Source organism: Chelonia mydas, chromosome 1 (genome assembly GCF_015237465.2).
Source record: "Chelonia mydas isolate rCheMyd1 chromosome 1, rCheMyd1.pri.v2, whole genome shotgun sequence".
NCBI lineage: Eukaryota > Metazoa > Chordata > Testudines > Cheloniidae > Chelonia > Chelonia mydas.
The window spans coordinates 307,335,654-307,354,895 of record NC_057849.1 but is presented as its reverse complement, the minus strand read 5'-3'; the positions used below and the strand labels follow the sequence as shown (position 1 = coordinate 307,354,895).

Sequence of the window (19,242 nt, the reverse complement as noted above, 5' to 3'; positions counted from 1 at the left end):
AATTTGGGTCATCCAATCTGATGTCTCTCTCCATGCCTCTTTTTTTGAAAATCCATCATTCCCACTGTTAGGAACCTTGGGGTTGAGTTCCCTCAGCTGATTCTGGGGCTAGCCGGTGCAGCCTTCAGGCAGGTTAATGAATCCAGCTGGCCTGTGGCAGAATGGTCTGGTTGAACAGTCCACCTGAATGACTGAAGGAGCCAACAGGTTTGCATTTAAGCGCAGCAGCAGGTTTCTGGCTGCTCAACACTTACACCCGGAGCTGCGATTGCTCGTGTCGCTGCCTTGCTCCTGCCTTGTTCCTGTACTATTCCAGTCTGCTGCTGCCCTTTTCAAGTCCTGCTCCCTTGCCTGTCTTCTGACTCCAGCTCTAACCTTTGGCTTGATTTCTGTTTCCTGATTCTGGCTTTGGCATGTGCCTCTAGCTTCTCACTCCTGTCCTCTAGCTGTAACCACTAAGTCAGACCACCACATCCCAGTCCTGATACCCTCTATGCTGCATAACATGTTTTAGATTATCTGTTGTCTTGGTGTCTGTCACCTCCCCATCTAATCTCTTACTTTATCCAATTGCTCTTAGGGAGGAAGGGGGTAACTGTATGAAAATCTAGTATATTGTGCTCTATTAAAAAGTTGTGACTCTCTGGTTACCTTTTCTAGTTGAGAAGTGTTCTGTGAAGCTCAACAACTTGGAGCATATTCTGTGGTGTCTGCGTGCCTGGCTGTAGATAGCAGATTTCTTGGTGTATTTGGGGTGGTTACTGGATCTATCAAGGTAGGTGTGGTGATCTGTTAGTTTCTTGTGTATAGTTGTGTGTACGGTTCCATTGTTGGAGCTGAGTGTGGCGTCAGGAAGTTGCTGTTAGTGTGGGAGTGTTTAAGAGAGAGTTTAATGGGCGGGTGGTAGTTGTTGAAGTTGTGATGGACATCTAAGAGGGAATTTAAGCTGTGCGTCCAGAGCATGAAAATATCATTGATGTCTCTCAGATACAACACTGGTTTTGCAATGCATTTGTCCAGAAATGCTTCTTCAAGGTGGCCCATGAAGAGGTTGGCGTATTGGAGAGCGATCCTCGTACCCATGGCTGTTCCCATGGTTTGGACAAAGGGTTTGTTGTTAAATATAAAATTGTTATGGGGAGGATGAAATGGATGAGTTTGATGATGTATTTGGGGTGAATATCTGAGAGTTTTCCATTGTGTAAATATTTGAGGTGGGCAGCTACGCTGTTATTGTGAGAGATGTTGGTGTATAGGGAAGTGACATCCATGGTGGCAAGGAGGGTGTTCTGACAGAGATTGTGGAGGAAGTCAGTTGTGGCTTATTACAACAGTCTGTAACCCACTAACCCCACTTTTTGTCCTATGATTGCAGAGGTGTTCATGGGACACTCTATCATGAATGGTCCCTTAGAATATGTGCTAACTCCTTATGCTAAACAATCGGTTCAATCTTGCATTTAGCTGTGACACATGGAGTACCTTTCCCAGAGCCGAAGAAGAGCTCTGTGTGGGTCGAAAACTTGTTTCTTTCACCAACAAAAGTTGGTCCAATAAAAGATATTACCTCACCCACCTTGTCTCTCTTGTGCATCCTGTGGCACTTATAGTTTGAGAAATAAAGTGCTATGTCCATCTTTTATCACGTACAATTCATGTTTTATTTATAGTATCTTCAGTGGCAGAGCCTCCCCTCTTCTAAAAAACCTTGTAGGTGTTCTGTGTAGAAACATAGTGTATAAATCCAAGGAAACAAACCAAAAAATCAGCAGTTCATTCTGTTATTGCTTAGTAGTTGTCAGAGATAGCATTTGTTGTAAAATAAATAAATAAAATTAAAAAAAAATAAAACACATGTACAATGTGCAGCTTGTTTGTAATCAGTCCAAAAAATATGTAAAGCTGAGAAATACTCTTTAAGGTATCTCATAGGACCTTAAATGACACCTCTCTGTAAAACTGTTACTCAAATGTGGAAGACTAAATAAAATAACATTGAATTTGAAGACACTGTTTACTTACAAATGAATTCCTAATGCAATACTAGAGTGTATTATATGTCTCTAATAGTCAGCAGTTTATACACAATACATTAATAGAAAAAAATGGTGGCAATAAAGCTCAATTTATGAAGTTCACAGATGGATACACAACAAGTGGAGTAAGAGGGAAGAAAACAAAAAACAAACAAAAAAATCCCCTTATTTTAAAGCTGCCTTCAGGAGCTTCAAACTAACTCAGGTCAGCATATATTCAGAAATATGAAACTCACAATCCTTCAGGTTGTCCTGGAAAATATATAATAATAAATTAAAATTACTATAATGTTATGTCACACTTTAAACTCTCAAGAAATTGAATAATTAAGACAGTAATTCCATATTTTGGGCCCCATTTTTCAAACAGGCACTTGAGTACTCATATAGGAAGTCCCGTTAAAATTGATGGGATTACTCATGTGCAAAAGTGTTTGCAAAACCCTGTCATTAATATACAATGTGATGCCTAAGCAGTTTTGGTGGTCTAGTGTGACTGAAGTGTTTTGTTTTAATTTTCTTGCCTCCCTATTCATAATGATCACATTGAGGAGAATTCTTTTTTACTTTATTATATATCCTTTTTATCCTTCTCACCTTTCCTACTCAAGTGACATAATGCTGAAGGGTGTTTATTCTCTGTGGTTTCCATTCTCTGGAAATTGCTGCTGATTATCTGACATTCCTAAAACCGAGAATATGTATCAGGCTTTATCTATGACTATACTGAACGCTTCAAAATTTCAAAGGAAATCTCCCTAACTCGAAAAGGGATTTTTCCCCCCTTAGTGGTTAGAATTGATCATTAGTGTTAATTATTGATGGGTATGTGTCTTTATTTGTTTAGAGGAGTTAGGCGAGTCTCAGAACTTGGTGTGTTTATGAGCGAGCGACATTCAACAGATTACAGTAGTACAAGCATCCTTTTAAGGAAAAAAAGAAAGTAACAAACCATGAGAGAAGTATATGTGTCACTCTTAAAGATGTAACTTCTTTGAATGTAAAAACAGCATGCTAAATATTTAATTTTATATTTTACACATTTGACTGAAAAGTTCAAATGCTGCAGACAGTGTAAATTTCTTGCACTTTTAATAAATGTGCTAACCTTGTATTTTCTGTTTTTATATTTATTCTTTCCCTCTTCTTGACTTTTTAATACAATATGTATTGTTCCTTATGGCTTTAGAAATGTGGCAACAGCAGTGGCTGTATATTTTAAACAAACTGCAGTTTTACTCCAAATGTAATAAATATTTTTGTATCGTCCATATTTTTAGTTACTGGTGCACTCTTCTTTCCTTTGAGATTTCTTATAGAGCAAATAACATACACAAATTCAACTACTAATTCTCAAACAGTGGGCCAAATGGCAACCTCTGTTATTCAGTATAGATTGCCGGGTAAATTGGAAGCTCCTACTGTTTCCCTTGTTCAGTAGTGTATTTTTTTGGACAGAATCTGTGAGATTAGAATCTGTGTTAGAATCTGGCCTAATGTTTTGTAAACTGCTTTTTCTGTTATCAAGAGCAATTTCATTCCTTGATGTAATTGTGATTGATTCACTTACTACTTTATTACTAAACTCTCTGTGCTTCAAATAGTTCTCAGCTTTGATCTCCTATTTACAGCAAGAATAAATTCCCACTGTTCAGTAGATATTGCTGTGGTATTCAACAACCTAGTTTAAACTCCATTTTATACATGTTAATGTCTATAGCAAAGATTTCAGTTGGAGTTGGGTACTAACTTCCTTAGAAGCTATGCCATATTAAACCAGCTAAGGTTTTAGCTGTTCATAAGATGCAATGTCATTGGAATGGCTTACAATGACACATAAGCAGCCCATTGATGTGAGCTAGAGAGGGGTATTTGGTATGGTCATAAACTCTTTTATAACCCATAGGAATGAGCTAATGTTAATTTAGGATATTTGGGCTCCGTATTCAGATTAAGAGGTTTAGTCTGGTATGTCTACACCTGAGTATTTTTAAAGGTGCAAGTTTGTTTCTTCCTTTTGGCGTGGCATACTCCAATCCATCTTACCCTTTCCTACCATGGGAAACTGCTGTGAAAAGAGATCTTTGTACCATTAGATAATGGGAAGCAGAGAAGTAGCACCAAGAGTCTTCCTGAGGGAAACTCCATTACACTTGTTTGCAAAACGTACACAGAACCATTATATTAAGATATATCGTACATTAAATGAAAGTGTCAGCTCAGCTTAAACATATGTACACAATGTCCATTAAGGGATAGTGTGTTTAGCCCCCCCAGCACTGCATTCTCATATATATAAAAATCCAATATATGCACGAAGTAAATTTTTAAAAAATTACTGTTTTGGAGCCAAGTCCCTATTCAGTTTCAGGATTCTACCCCATGCAGAGTAGTTGCTTTTCAAAAAAAGGTTGCAAAATTGTGTGGTTGATTTCCACTCTTTTACTGGATGAGGTGGGTTGGATAATATATTTTATTAGACCAACTTCTGTTGGTGAGAGAGACAAGCTTTCAAGCTACACAGAGCTCTTCCTCAGCTCTAGATGTTGATGCAATAAAAGATATTATCTCACCCACCTTTTTTCTAATATCCTGGGACCAACATGGCTGCAAAAACATTGCATAAACAGTTTTTGCTCGAATTCTCAACAAAGGATTTATCTTGGGCTGAGAACATGGAAAATTTAGCACAACAGTTGTTTGAGCTATATGTATTTGAAAAGGGCACTGTCAAACTATAATGCTTGGTCACTTTTATTTATCATCACCCTGCAATAAATAATAGCACAAACATTTCAGAATGCTATATGAACACCGATCACACACACATGTGCACCAATGAAGGGGTCTGTATTATTCTCATTCTCTAGATGGGGAAACTGGCAGAAGTAAGTTACTTTGTTTTATCAGTACAGTAATTCTGATATATGCCTCACTCAAGAGTATTTATTATAGTCCAACTAGGCAGATAGTATAAAATTTTTCCAGCCTAGCAAGAAAACCACTGTAAAGATAATTATAGATGTCGTTGGCATGTAACTAGTTTCTTTACTGTTTAAAGTGTTATTTTCTATAAAATATTTCTTCTGATGCTTGGTGAAAATAAATAAATAAAGTAAAATTATTAAGTTTGATAAATAGGTAATAAGTATTTGATAAACCTATCGTTTGTTACTTAGGTAATGAAAAGAAATCCCACAACAGTTACTGTGATCTACAATTTACAAACACTGGCATTAAAGCATCTGTTTAGCCAGATGCTGCTCATAGTTTTTGGATGTTTGAGTGTCTCTTAAGTTTATTCCCTTATTAGAAATAACAATTAAGCTGTATTAAGCTTAAATCTTTGGAGTGTTCTCTTTGGAGTTTTGCAAAATTCTCGTTCAGATTTTTTTCTAGGATGTGTTATAAGTAGTTCATAAATCTATCGTTTCAGTCACTTAGTTTAGTACAAGGATGTTTGTATACTGATTACCCTCATAATGAAAAACAAAACGTTGCTATAGGTATTAAAGGAGAATGTGGTTTTCTACAATTGTCTTTTTATATTATTGCAATTTAGAATCCGAACAGTCTCTATAATGAATCCTTGTACCAATAACCTTTTCTCCCTTTGCAGTAGGAGATTATTGATCCAGTCTAGTGTCTTCCTGGCGTGAATGCTAGACAGTAGAATGTATTCCCTTGTCCAACCTGGATCGAACTTTAATCTAATTCGTTAATCAAAATTTTCTCGATTTTAAACTACACAAACTCACTCTAGCAAGTGACGTGTTGATGCTCTGTCATATTTTTTAAACCAAATTTTTGCATAGTTTATTTTAGCCAGTCAGGTAAAAACTACTGACTTACACTGATCTGAAGCCTGACTGGAAGTGGCCAAGGTTCCTTCATAATAATACAGGCTATTGGATGTACAAGAGACTTTGGAGCAGTTGTTGTACCTGGACTCCAGATCGTAGTACATCATGTGGTAGTAATGAAGGTTTTAGGCTGTTGAGCTAACAGTTTAACTCCTTAAGTGATATGAAATCTGTTTAGTAAAGGGATTGTACAATGTCCATTTTGCAGTGCTTGTTTGTACTGAGATGTCCCTCCAGTTCAGCAGTTCTCAAAACTAGGCAATCTGAGCGCCTGCTTATCTGAGAATACGGAAATCAGACCTCAATTTGATCTTTCACAGATACAGTAAATACTGGAGCTATGCAGTTTCTTGCTCTGCTTTCGTAGAAAGTAGGTATTGTTCCTTGTAGAATACAGTATTTCAGTTCAAAGGGAAATCTGAGGTTTTGATGGTGCTTGTGTAGTATTTCTTTTTCTCTCTTCTTTTTCCGTCCTCCATGACACATTTTCTGTACTTTTATGTTTTGCAGAGGATATTGGAACTGTGGAAGTGATTAGCTATCTCCCTGTGTCCTGCTTAATAGGACACATTTTCTCAGTATTATTCTGAGGATAGTACCTTAAGATAACTCCAGTTACTGGAAAATCACTTCCTTACCTGCTGCTTAAAGGATTCAATTTAGACCTCATTAGACATGCAAATATACAGTATTATTAGGGCCCTACCAAATTCACAGTCCATTTTGGTCAATTAAAAAATCATAAATTTTGTGATTTCAGCTATTTAAATCTGAAATTTCATGGTGTTGTAGTTGTAGGGGTCCTGACTCAAACAGGAGTTTTGTGGGGGAGAGGGTTTGCAAAGTTATTGTATGGAGTGTTACGGTACTGCTACCCTTACTTCTGCGCTGTTGCTGGCGGGGTGCTGCCTTCAGAGCTGGGCACCTGGCCAATAGCCGCTACTCTCTGGTCACTGGGCTCTGAAGGCAGCGCAGAAGTAAGGGTGGCAATACCATGACACTCTTCCTCCCTCCCCGCACCAAAGAAAGAACTTTGCGCCCCCCCTGAAACTCCTTTTTGGGTCAGGACACCCAATAAGAGAAATGCAGGTCTCCCACCTCATAAAGTCTATATAGGATAGGGTAAAAGCACGCAAAAGATGAGATTTCAGGGGGGAGACCAGATTTCACAGTCTGTCATGCATTTTTCACGGCCATGAATTTGGTAGGGTCCTAAGTATTATACAGCTTGGAAAACCATAGTAAAATTGTAGGATTTATTGAAAATTGCTGTTGGCTGCCCGGTAACTATTGACTTCTTAATGCATCTGGTTTAGGAGCAACTATACCAATAAGTTGATTAGAAACATTCTACTAGCCACTAGTGACAATAATTACTTGAATTTATTTTTTAAACAGCATATTATTCAGTTCCTAATTTAAATACTGTTGATCTTAAAAACGCGTATTGTGCAAGTAAAGGAAATAATTCTGTGCAAGTATTTTAGCAGAGTATATAAATGTATATATTCATTGCTTCTTTGATTAAAGACTTAACTTAGTATTACTAGCAGTTTTTCTTTTACAATAAAATTCCCAGGCAATTTGCACTTATTCATACCAAGGAAATTAGGTGAATTGCTCAAAATTGCCTTTAATGCCTAACAGAGAGTTTAATTTTTCATCTTTCAGAGTAGCAGCCATGTTAGTCTGTATCCGCAAAAAGAACAGGAGTACTTGTGGCACCTTAGAGACTAACAAATTTATTAGAGCATAAGCTTTCGTGGGCTACAGCCCACTTCATCGGATGCAGAGAATGGAACATATCGTAAGAAGATATATATATATATATATATATATATATATATATATATATATATATATATACACACATACAGAGAATGTGGAAGTTGCCATACAAACTGTAAGAGGCTAATTAATTAAGATGATAATAGCTCATAAATATCCCTGTGAAATGTAGTTGTAAGTGAGAGAATATGATAAAATATTTTTATGATGGATAACTTCAAATCTTATCAAACTTTCCTGCTGTTAACGTCACAAGTGGGATGAAACTAAGGATTTTGAATGTCATTTTGAATACAACTCATTTATGCTAATAAATGAGTTAATGTGTAGCACTCATTCCAACAAAATATAACTGAGGCCAAGAAGGTATCAAAAATGTAAGATGAGAACATCCGCAGGTACATTAGTCAGGATAAATAAATGTTTTAGGAATATAAATATTCCTACTAAAGGCCAACCACTAATCTTGAGGTTTCCTGCCCCTTCCTCTGTCCCATTTAGAGATAGGATACTTGACTTGATGGACCTGTGATCTGGTCTGCTGTACCAATTCTTGCTGATAGGAATAGGCAAAAGAATCTTCAGTAATGACGTAGAACCAGTTCTGAAGGCATCTAGTATGTTAGAATTAAGAATTGTATAATCTGTGCCAGAATATTGAAAAATCAGTTATCATGTTTATAGAAATGCTGTACCAATTATTTATATTTGTATTAGAAATGGGGAGATGTGGGGTTTTGGCTCTTTAAATTGCATATGGGATCTCTCCTGTCAGCGCTTCTCTCATCTCCCCCTATTCATATAGAGTTTGGTAAAAGAAAGATCTTTTTAAATGGATCCAAAACTGTCATATGTACATATTCATCAGAAGAATATATCAAGTCTGATTAATGCTCTCCATGCTTCTGTGACCCATGTGCCAGCTTCATCTAATTAATGGAACGTGACATCTTTTGTTTCCTTCTAGGTCTTCACAGTCTTAATATGGTGAAGCTGTCACAGTGGATTGATGGTGTCTTTGATTCCTCTAAGCAGTTTATTTGTGCTTCTATTGCTTTATAAAATGTTTACTGGGGATTAGCTCTAAAACCAAGTTATGAGAGGTGACCTAAGGAACTGAACAGAGAAGAATTATAACTGAGTCAGTTGTGTTTTGCACACTTCTTGCCTTTCCCGAGGATCACAGTGACACTAACCAAGGGGAAATGTGTGTATCACTAATTGCTTACTGCTAAAGTAAATTGTTCTATTGGGGGAAAGACCTGAGCCTTAATAGCAAATGTTTTTGCTGTAAATTGTTTACACTAACTTTTGCACTGTTGTTGGTATTAGTATAAGATATTTTTATATTATCCCACAGGATGTAGGTGCTGTTGTGATATTAGACAAAATGATAGCTTTGCCTTTCTGATTGCTGACTGGTTTGTGGCACTGATTATTATAATTTGATTAAACTGACATGGCCTGTGTAGTTTCTTGGTTGCCATATGAAATATGACTGAAGCTAACATTGCTCTAAAATAGGTGGTGGTCATATTTCCAGCACTGACTTTGAATGTTGTTTGTCTGACTTGAAAAGTTCTCTGTAATGGTAATTAGTTAAATCCCTGGGCTGTGTTTATAAAGTCTCTTGCCATTTCACGTAGTCATTACAGAAGCTGAAGACATTCATGTTGTCACTCAAACAAGGCAGATGCTTAGCATTTTCACATTTCTGGTGTATGTGTTCTGTTCTTGCTGTTTGTTCTAGTTGCAATTAACAGTATAATTCTTAAACTGGATTATTCATTGCTTTCATAATTTAGCTTCTTGAAGTTTGAACTGATGCCTGGTACATTCTGTTTATACACTGCTTTCTGAAGAACCTAGACAACTTGGGACACCAAAGTTGCAACCAAGTTAGCTGTAGGTTGCTTGAGCTGTGATGCAGGCCACAAGAAATCCCCAAACATTGTCTCCTAAAATTTACCATCCAACCCTGAGAAGTATTGCACTTGGCTACTCTGAAACCCCCAAGATGCTCTCTAGCTCTGCATCTTCCTCTCTGAAAACAGAGAAGATCTGCCTTCCCCACCCTGACAAACAAAATGGTGCCTGAGCCGGATGGAGTGCAGCTGATGGCTGTACTACAACAGGTGCCTGCGGACACTCTTGACATTAAATCTACAGTCTCCATTTTACAGACTACCGTGACTGAGTTTCAGAGTATACTACAAGCTCTATCCAGACAGATGGATGAAGCTGAACACAGAATTTCTGATGTGGAAGATGATCTCAAAGGGAACAAGTTACAGTTTATAAAGAACTGTAATAATATCAAAACTAGTAAGACCAAGCTAATTGATCTAGCTCAGCGGTTCTCCAACTGTGGGTCAGGACCCCAGAGTGGGTCATGAGCCCATTTTAATGGGGTCCCCAGGGCTGGCTTAGACTTGCTGGTGCCCGGGGCCAAAGTCCAGGCCCCACCACCCAGGGCCCAAGTCCCACCGCCCAAGGCCAAAGCCCAACAGTGTCAGGTTACAGGCCCCCTGCATGGGGGTGAAGATAGTCGCATTCAGGTCCTCTCAGGAAGCAGAAAAATACCTCACAAATCTGCCACCTCCTCCTTTGTAAAAGGAGATGTCTTTGGAGTGATCTGACCATATGGAATTGGTTTTGCTCTCTCAGATCGGATATGGCTTGTCTAAACAAGTTGATAGGCACTAGCTGATATTGACATGTTAGTTCCTTTTCTTTTTTTTTCTCTCTCATTGCGATTAAAGGGTTATCAATTTACTTCCTATTGCCTTAGCTCATGCGAAAGGAACTTCAAAATGTAAAATCAATCATTTGATTAGTAATTTTATTTTTTAAATCATTGCGTCCTCACAGTTCTATTGGTAATAGGTGATTACTGTACTTGTGATGTTTGGGGCCCCAAGGCTGGAGAGGGTCTCCAAGTTTCAACTGATCCAGGATGCCTCCTGGGTGTCAAATGTGGTTTTTTGGGTTGTTTAAATAGATTTTTCTTTTTGATTGTATGGTGCTATTGTGTATTTCTTTCTCCACTATCTTTTCTGTTTTGTTTTTTCATGTATTTAATTCCTCTTTCCCTTCCATGCTGAGAATTCCCTTCCCACTTCTGTAGAATATGTATCGGGAAGTGACACTCTATATCTGGATGATAGAACTTTTGCTGCTTAGATATGCAAGAACTGTATGCTGCTCAGGAAAATTTGCAATTTCTCACTTATTCACGAAGCGTATATGTTATCCATTATGTTTTAATAATGATGGCTCTGTGTAGCGGGGTGGTCACCCCACTCCGGCCCTGAAGGGGTTAAAAGCAGCCCTGGAGAGGGCTGCAGCTGGGGAAAAGCTAGGCTGATTAGGGGAAGCAGCCACAGCTGGGGCCACACCCCAATCAGGCCACAGCTAGCCCTATAAGAGGGCTGAGGGTCAGAAGCTCACTCTAGCCCTGGAGTGGGAAGGGCTAGCTGCCTGAGAGCAAGGTACCTGAAACTGGAGCAGTGCTGGGGAATAGGGCAAGGGAGCTGGGGGGCTCCAGCCTGATAAATCCCCAGGCTGCAGGCCTTAGTGAAGGCCTACACAGGTACGGGGCTTGCAGAAGTGCAGCCCAGCGTTCGGCAGAGGCAGCTGGTCCAACCTCCTTGCCAATGATGAATGGCCGTGACAGACTGCAGTTTGCCCCAGAGCGGGGGCTAGATAATGACTGGCAGTAGTCACTGAGGCAAGGTAGGTTTAGAGGGTTGGAGGTTCCCCTGGGAGGGGAGACCCAGAGTGTGGGGGTACTGCTGGGGCAGAATCCTGAGCTAAAGGGGCACCGGGGTCTGGGAGGGACCCGGGGCCAGCGGCAGGTGAGACACTGGCCAGCAGAGGGTGCTTCGAGGCTGGAAAGAGCTAATTCCCAAACAACCAGCAGGAGGTGCTGCACCGGTGAGTCTCACATCACTACACTCTGATAATTAAATGTGTCTCCTGGAATATAAAGGGGTTTAATAACCCTGTTAAAATAAACAAAATATACCCAGTGCTTAAAAAATAAAGAATGTTGACATTTCTGTTCTCTAGGAGACACATCTGACAGAACTTGAAGCTTCTAAAGTGAATAGAGATTGGGTAGGCCTCTCAATTTCTAGTTACTTTAATTCTAAAACAAACGGTGTTGCTATATGAATACATTAAAAAAATCTGAATGTTAATATTTTGAGCACAAGGTTTGACAATGAGGGCAAGTTTACTATCCTCAAGGCTGACACTGGCAATTGATAATCAAATTTGCAGGCCAAACCAGTGTGATCCCAATTTTTTTCATAATTGTTATGAGTATAAACCGTCTCGTCCCTGTCGAAGACATCCTTCCAAAATCCTAATGTGTTTTCAGACCATCTCAGGGCACCACCAATGTGATTTTTGTTGCACAACAGCTCCTAGAGAATTGTAGAGAACAGTACCAGCCATTGTTTATGGCATTTATTGACCTATCTAAGGCCTTTGATTCCATCAATCATGAAGGGTTATGGAAGATGCTGTTTAGGTTCAGTTGTCCATTGAAGTTCATTTGAGTTCTTAGGCTGCTTCATGATGGGATGACCGCCACCATCCTCTGTAATGAGTTGGAGACAGACCCATTCACCATCCATGCTGGTGTTAAGCAGGACTGTTATTGCCTAAAACCCTTTTTTCCATCTGTCTTGCCGTGATCTTGACTCTTATTCGTGATCTTCTTTCTTCTGGAATTGGGATTGAGTATTGCATTGATGGCCAGCTCTTCAACTTGCGGCATCTTCATTCTAAAACTAAGGTCACCAGGACTGTTATTACCTACCTTCAGTATGCTGACTGTGCTATCCTTGCGCACACTGAGGCTGACTAGATCTTGTCTTGGGCTCCTATCATAGCCTAGAACTTTCCCTCAATATTGGGAAGGCTTGCCCCAGCACAAGTTGCCCCCATTCTCTCACAAATTGTTATCAGTGGTGAACTCCTGGAAAATGTTGAGCATTTCCCTTACCTTGATAGCCAGTCTTTATGTGGAGATCTAATATAGGATCCGTTGTGCCAACGCATCCTTTGGAAAGTTACTTCATTGTGTCTTTAGTGACAGAAATCTGCGGATGGAAACTAAGATCCTGGTCTATAATCCTGGTCATCCCCACTCTTTTTTATGAGGACATGACATGGGTGACATACGAAAGCCATCTTACGTGTCTGGAGTGGTACCAACAGTGCTGCCATATCAGATGGGAAAGTCACAACACCAGTGCCAGCGTTCTCTCTCCAGCTAATACCACCAGTGTTGAGGTGAAGATTATAAAACATCAACTTCACTGGTCTGGTCATTGTGTGCGGATGGCTGATACTCACCTTCTGAAGCATGGCTGATACTCATCTTCTGAAGCAAGTCCTCTTTTCTTAACTTAGTTATGATAAGATGACACATGGGGGACAGAGGATATGCTACAAGGACACCCTGAAAGTATATCTTAAGAAGGGAGGCATTGACTCCATGAATTGGAAAGCGCTGGCTGTTAATAGACTTCAAAAGCATTGCATCATACGTCAAGCCTCAACCTGTTCTGAAGAGAATCGCCTTACTCAAGAGGCTGAGAAACAGCAGAGGAGGAAGAAAAGTGTACAGCATCCCTGCTAGCAGTTGTGCTCTCTCCAAGCCAACACCTGACATACATATGGAAAAACCTATAGAGCATGGATTACACTTCTTAACCATCTTAAGTCTCGTCAATGACTTTTCCCCCGGCAGACATCATTCTCATATCAAGGGATAGCCAACGATGATAGCTGGAGATTTTAACAAAACCCTAGACCCAGTCCTTGATAAATCAGGGATATCCTACAGGAGGATCTGGATGACCTTGTAAACCGGAGTAATAGTAATAGGATGAAATTTAATAGTGAGAAGTGTAAGGTCATGCATTTAGGGATTAATAACAAGAATTTTAGTTATAAGCTAGGGACGCATCAATTAGACGTAACCAAGGAGGAAAAGGACCTTGGAGTATTGGTTGATCATAGGATGACTATAAGCTGCCAATGTGATATGGCCGTGAAAAAAGCTAATGCATTAGGAGGGATGCATTAGGAGAGGTATTTCCAGTAGGGATAAGGAGGTTTTAGTACCGTTATACAAGGCACTGGTGAGACCTCACCTGGAATACTGTGTGCAGTTCTGGTCTCCCATGTTTAAGGAGGATGAATTCAAACTGGAACAGGTACAGAGAAGGGCTACTAGGATGATCCGAAGAATGGAAAACTTGTCTTATGAAAGGAGACTCAAGGAGCTTGGCTTGTTTAGCCTAACTAAAAGAAGGTTGAGGGGAGATATGGTTGCTCTCTATAAATATATCAGAGGGCTAAATACTGGAGAGGGAGAGGAATTATTTAAGCTCAGTACCAGTGTGGACACAAGAACAAATGGATATAAACTGGCCACCAGGAAATTTAGACTAGAAATTAGACGAAGGTTTTTAACCATCAGAAGAGTGAAGTTTTGGAATAGCCTTCCAAGGGAAGCAGTGGGGGCAAAAGATCTATCTGGCTTTAAGATTAAATTCGATAAGTTTATGGAGGAGATGGTATGATGGGATAACATGGTTTTGGTAATTAAATATTCATGGTAAATAGGCCCAATGGCCTGTGATGGGATATTAGATGGGGTGGGATCCGAGTTACCCAGGAAAGAATTTTCTGTAGTATCTGGCTGATGAATCTTGCCCATATGCTCAGGGTTTAGCTGATCGCCATATATGGGGTCGGGAAGAAATTTTCCTCTAGGGCAGATTGGAAGAGGCCCTGGAGGTTTTTCGCCTTCCTCTGTAGCATGGGGCACGGGTCACTTGCTGGGGGATTCTCTGCTCCTTGAAGTCTTTAAACCACGATTTGAGGACTTCAGTAGCACAGATATAGGTGTGAGGTTTTTTGCAGGAGTGGTGGGTGAAATTCTGTGGCCTGCGTTGTGCAGGAGGTCAGACTAGATGATCATAATGGTCCCTTCTGACCTTAAATATCTATGAATCTATGAATCTCCATCTCTGCATAGAAACGCTAATACTTATCAGCTACTTCATACATACGTGGCTTTATTTAGGCTTACAAGATGGGTGGAGATAGGGGAAATCTTACAGCCGGAGACTGTAGGGGTTTTTTTTTTTTTCTTCTTTCTGCAGCTCTTTCAACATATTAAAGATTTGACTATTTCTTAGTGTCACAAGACTTGATAAATTCTATCACAGATTGTGGCGTTGGTACTATTGCTATATCTGACCCTGCTAGGTGAGTCTTTTAGGCCCCAATGGTATGCATCCCCAACTAAGATGTGGAGATGAAATACCTTTCTTCTGTTGATACATCATTTGTTAACTCTTATTTTATTTTATTTTTAAACGATTCCCCTCTCTGCTTCATCACTGCCACGTTTTGGGGTGCCTTTAAAGCCTTCGTCAGAGGACATGTCTCATATGTTACCTTTAAAAAGAAATGGACAGAACATAGAATCGTTACCCTTGTGATGGAAATCAAGACCTTGAGTGTAAACTATGCTTCTGCCTCTGCCCCAAAGAAACTAAGACCCATCTAAGATATGAAATAAACAAACTTCTCTCCCAAAAGGTTGAGTTTGCTTTATTCTATTTCAAGCAAAACTATTGAGAATTTGGTGAGAGAGAGAGGACAAGACTTAAGCTTAAGGCTAATACAAATAAATAGCTGCTACTTGTTATAGTACCTGCAAATTATATATACCAGTCAGATATTAATAAACAATTTCAGCAGTTTTTTAATACTATGTTTAGCTGAAGAGGAAATCAGTAAAGATGCCCAAGGTAACTTTTTAGTCAACTGTCTCTGCCACAGATCTCTGACTTGCAGAAGGAACTTATAGATGCCCCTCTAGAAATCATGGAACTGATGAGCTATACAAGAAATGAAGGTTGGAAAGACTCCTGGTACAAGCAGGTTCCCTGTTGAATTTTACAATAGTTTTCACACCTAGATTATTGAATATGAGGCAAAGAATGAGAAAATGTACCCACCTACTGTGGAAGAAGCTGTAATTTCAGTTATCATAAACCTCGGAAAGACCTTGGACTATGTAGTAATTACAAGCCAATTTCTTTAATGAATTATGATAAGATTTAGCTAAAGCTCTTGTTATGCAGTTGGACAAAGTTCTCTCTCAGGTTATACATATACATTACACAGGGTTCCTTTGTAATAGACAGGGTTCAAATAATTTGCTCTGATATTATTGGCACTTGAAGAGATTCTAAAGAACCCTTTTCTGTAATTTCTTTAGATGCCAAAAAAGCCTCTGACCACATAGCACAGGACAATCTTTTTGAAGTATTAGCAAAATTTGGATTTGGTAGCCAATTTATTGCTTAGATTAAGCTTAGATACTCTAATCTGACTTCCAGGGTAGTTACCAACAATATTATTTTTGCCCCATTTGCATTACAGGGAGCAATATGGCAGGCCTGCCCCCTTTCTCCTCTTCTCTTTGATTTAGCTTTAGAATCTTTAGACAGTGCCATCCAAGCAAATCAACGTATTCATGGTATCAGAGGAGGCCAAACATAGCACCAAATTATGCTCTGTGTGGATGATGCTCTTGTATCTAAGCCAGAGGGTACCATTCCTAACCCCCCTAACCACTATTAAAAAGTTTGGTCACTTCTCAGGAAATAAAATTAATTGGGGTAAATCAGAAATCCTAGGCATTAACAAATTTGTCCACAAAGGTCTTTTCTCAAATTGGGACTTTGAATGGCAATCCTCTGACATGAAATGTTTAGGAATACTGATTCACAATAATATTCAGAACTTCCCTAAGATAAATATATAACCAGTTATCTCCCAACTGGGTAGTGATTTTGGAGATGGAATTTGTTAATCTTCAGTTTGTGGGATAAAATTTAGTATACTGAGAATGAATGTCCTTCCCAGAATTCTGTATGTCCAGAGTGGTCTCCCTATTTCGATTCCTCAAATATATTTTGAGAAATTAAATAATATTTTCAGAATGCTTCTTTGGGGAGGAAGGAATTGAGGAAGTGAGGAATTTAGACTGGCTCTGAACAAATTACAGCTCCCTCCATCTCTGGAAGAATTTTGTTTTCCCAACTTGAAAAATTATCATATCTCCTTTTTGTTATGCCAGTCATTTTTGTGACTGTTAGAGGTGACCATGCAGACCCTACCTTGCTTTCAGATTGAATGAGAATTGGTATATCCTCTCCCCATTTTGGGCATTATAGGATGGAATTATTATGGGCTGGATGGCTCCTGAGCTCTCACAATAAGAACTGTGAGACAAGTTTGGTCAAACTTGGCTAGAAAGATCTGCTTCCATCCATTCTTCCATGTAGAGATGGTTCTGTGGAGTAATCTTTCCATAAAATCGGTGGTAAAATGATGTGGAGGAATTGATGGAGCAAGGAATTATGACTTTGTCGCAGCTAATTGACAATGATAAACTTAAACCATTTGTAGATCTTCAGCAACAATTTGGCTTTCCCCACTCTGGAGCGTGGAAATATCTCCAATTAAAGCATTTACTTTCAAGTGTATTTTAGACCCAATGCATTGGAAGCTCCAGAGCCTCCATAACATTTTTATTATTTTGGAGCAAATCTTCCTAGATTTACTCACCCAGTGATATCCTTTTATGATTTTCTGATGCAAAAATTCTGCCAAAGATTGACAATTTGAGAGTTGCTTGGAATAGAGATTTGGATACACAACTATCTCCGTAGTGTAATACAATTGTATCTAATGTTAAAAAAACAGCTGAAGATTTGAGACTATGGCTTATTCACCAGACACTTTTTTGAATATAGTGGTCCCCACATAATCTAATTGTAATGGGCCCCATAACTGCTGATGGCTGTTGGAAATGAAACTCCACTGGTGCTGCATTACCTTATTTTTGGGAGTGCCCCTCTATCAAGAATTTCTGGTCTGAGGCAGGTCAAATGACTAATCTGATTTTGGATGCTAAATTGGAGCCCTCTCCCTTAAGTTTTGTTCTTGGATATGTTCCTGATACATGGAGGTTACCTGGTAATAAGGTGGAGTGGTTCCAATGTGTATGTTTGGTTGCTAAAACCAAAATGGAAAAGTCAGTCCCCACCATTAATCGTATGATTAATAGCGGTTATTTTTTTTAATAGCTTGACAGCCCTATCTGTCTATCTATCTAAATTTTAAAAATAACCTAGACAACTTGCTGATGCCTTAGCAGTGTTTCCTAAATTCTGAGTAAGGGACTCCAAGGGGATTATAAAGATCTTACCATCTGAAGTACTACAACCATTTCTGATTGAGCTCAGGAGTCTAGATTTGGTTGCTGCCAGTACACAAAATAAAACCAAGAGGGCAGAATTAACTCTTCCCCTTTAGCGTGGTTTCTGAGAGGAGACCATACCAAACTTACTGAGATGTAGGCAAGAGGGGAAAGATTTCTGTTTCCAGCCTGTAAATCTGAACATTTTACTCCTCAAGTTAGCACTTTACCAGTATAACAACATTTTCATTGTATATGAAAGTGAGCTTTTGCAGACTCAGTTATATCAGCAAAATTGTGCTTTTACCGGTATAGCTTGTCTCACACTATTGCAGGGAAAGGAGTGTGTAATAAGTTACAACGCTAAAAGCATAGTTTCACAGGCATAAGCTGTATCCAGCTAAGACTGCATGCCAATAGAGTGTACCATTACATTTATACCAGTAAAGCACTCCAAGCGTAGACATGGCCTTAGTTTGCACAATACTTAGCAGCACCGATTAACCCAAAAACTCCTGGTGCCTTCCAAGTCTGAAAGCATAAAATGTTTCAGTTCACTTTTCCAGCAAACATTTTCAACTCCACTATAAATGGCACACTCAGTATAAATGGCAAGTAAAGTAACTAATGGAATGAGGGCTGGGGTAAAAAAATCATGAATGGGCAAGTAGGCCCACTTTTATGTACTGGTGTGTAGAAATACAATTTTTAAATGTAAGAATTTAATTTAATTTCTTCACTCTTAGGAATGCTAGTTTTGTACATTCTGGCACTGTGCACCTAGGGATAGCAACCTTCACATTCAAAGCCAATGTGCACTTCCCCCTTTTCAGGAGTCAGTACTTCAAAAGTGGAAACGTTGTGTATTGTTAGTTAATGCTTTGCATGTAATGATATGCTTTTCTTAAGGGTCTTACTGTACGTTATTAAAACCATTTTCAAAACAAAGTTTTGCATACATAAATGCCTGGCAAAGTCGTATATCAACATAGAAATAGACTGTGATGCCATTCCTCTGCCTATTACCTATTTAAAAATTACTGATGTCCTAGTGGTATTTTCAAAAGCAACCAAGCAAGTTAGGCACCTAACTCCTGAGATCAAGACAACAATTTCACCATTACTTCCTTACAGATTTCTCACTTAAAGATGTCCAACTGAGCACATGCTTTTACATTTCTGTTTAGGGAAGTCTGTAACATACATAATACACTGTTACAGTTCTAGTGAGGCAGAATAAAGGTCATATAGT

At 39.1% G+C, this 19,242-nt stretch overlaps 1 protein-coding gene across 6 annotated transcripts in view; it reads left to right on the top strand.

Moving 5' to 3' along the window:
* POT1 (protection of telomeres 1) overlaps positions 1-19,242 on the top strand; it is a 136,982-nt gene that overhangs the window by 56,792 nt on the left and 60,948 nt on the right. The window lies entirely within an intron of this gene.